Source organism: Colletes latitarsis, unplaced genomic scaffold (assembly GCF_051014445.1).
Source record: "Colletes latitarsis isolate SP2378_abdomen unplaced genomic scaffold, iyColLati1 scaffold0106, whole genome shotgun sequence".
Taxonomy (NCBI): domain Eukaryota; kingdom Metazoa; phylum Arthropoda; class Insecta; order Hymenoptera; family Colletidae; genus Colletes; species Colletes latitarsis.
The window spans coordinates 33,703-35,000 of NW_027488456.1; positions in this window are offsets into that span (position 1 = coordinate 33,703).

A 1,298-nucleotide genomic window follows, 5' to 3' on the forward strand; every position below is an offset into this window, starting at 1 on the left:
AGCATCATATTGAATTCGTTTTGCTGACAGGGGTCTGCGCCCCCCAGTCCCCCGCTACACTAGCCCAGACCTAACCCCCTTTGTAATAGCGGTATCATATTAAATTGAACAGCATCATATTGAATTCGTTTTGCTGACTGGGGTCTGCGCGCCCCAAACCCCCGCAACACTGGCCCAGACCTAGCCCATTTTGTAATGACTGTATTGGAACTGCGTTAGGGCTAGTTTAGAATTGGTTAGGTGAAGTAATGCGGAGAGCAGTTTCGCCTGCGTCCCGGGATGCTTGTTGGCATGAGTGGTGTCTGAATGAGTAAAGACGGATGAGACACTTGTGGGGTATGGTGAGTCAGATTCTCAAACTACCCATATATTCTTCTGAGGCATGGGTGCCTATCCAAGGATCTCCTTCGGTATCTAAAACAGAAATAAAAAAAAAAAAACAAAAAAAAAAAAAAAAAATGAATATGGACTGTGTTAGGACTGAATTGGATAAGGTCTGGGTTACGTCTCGGTTAGGTCTGAGTTAGGACTGGTTTAAGACTGGGTTAGGACTGGGTTAGGACTGGGTTAGGACTGGGTTAGGTCTGGGTTAGGTCTGGGTTATTTCTGGGTTAGGTCTGGGTTAGGTCTGGGTTAGGTCTGGGTTAGGTCTGGGTTAGGACTGGATTAGGTCTGGGTTAGGACTGGGTTAGTACTGGGTTAGGACTGGGTTAGGTCTGGGTTAGGTCTGGGTTATTTCTGGGTTAGGTCTGGGTTAGGTCTGGGTTAGGTCTGGGTTAGGGCTGGGTTAGGTCTGGGTTAGGTCTGGGTCAGGTCTGGGGTATTTCTGGGTTAGGACTGGGTTAGGTCTGGGTTAGGTCTGGGTTATTTCTGGGTTAGGTCTGGGTTAGGTCTGGGTTAGGTCTGGGTTAGGTCTGGGTTAGGTCTGGGTTAGGTCTGGGTTAGGACTGGGTTAGTACTGGGTTAGGACTGGGTTAGGTCTGGGTTAGGTCTGGGTTATTTCTGGGTTAGGTCTGGGTTAGGTCTGGGTTAGGTCTGGGTTAGGATTGGGTTAGGTCTGGTTTAGGACTGGGTTAGGTCTAGGTTAGGACTGGGTTAGGTCTGGGTTAGGTCTGGGTTAGGACTGGGTTAGGTCTGGGTTAGGACTGGGTTAGTACTGGGTTAGGACTGGGTTAGGTCTGGGTTAGGTCTGGGTTATTTCTGGGTTAGGTCTGGGTTAGGTCTGGGTTAGGTCTGGGTTAGGGCTGGGTTAGGTCTGGGTTAGGTCTGGGTCAGGTCTGGGGTATTTCTGGGTTAGG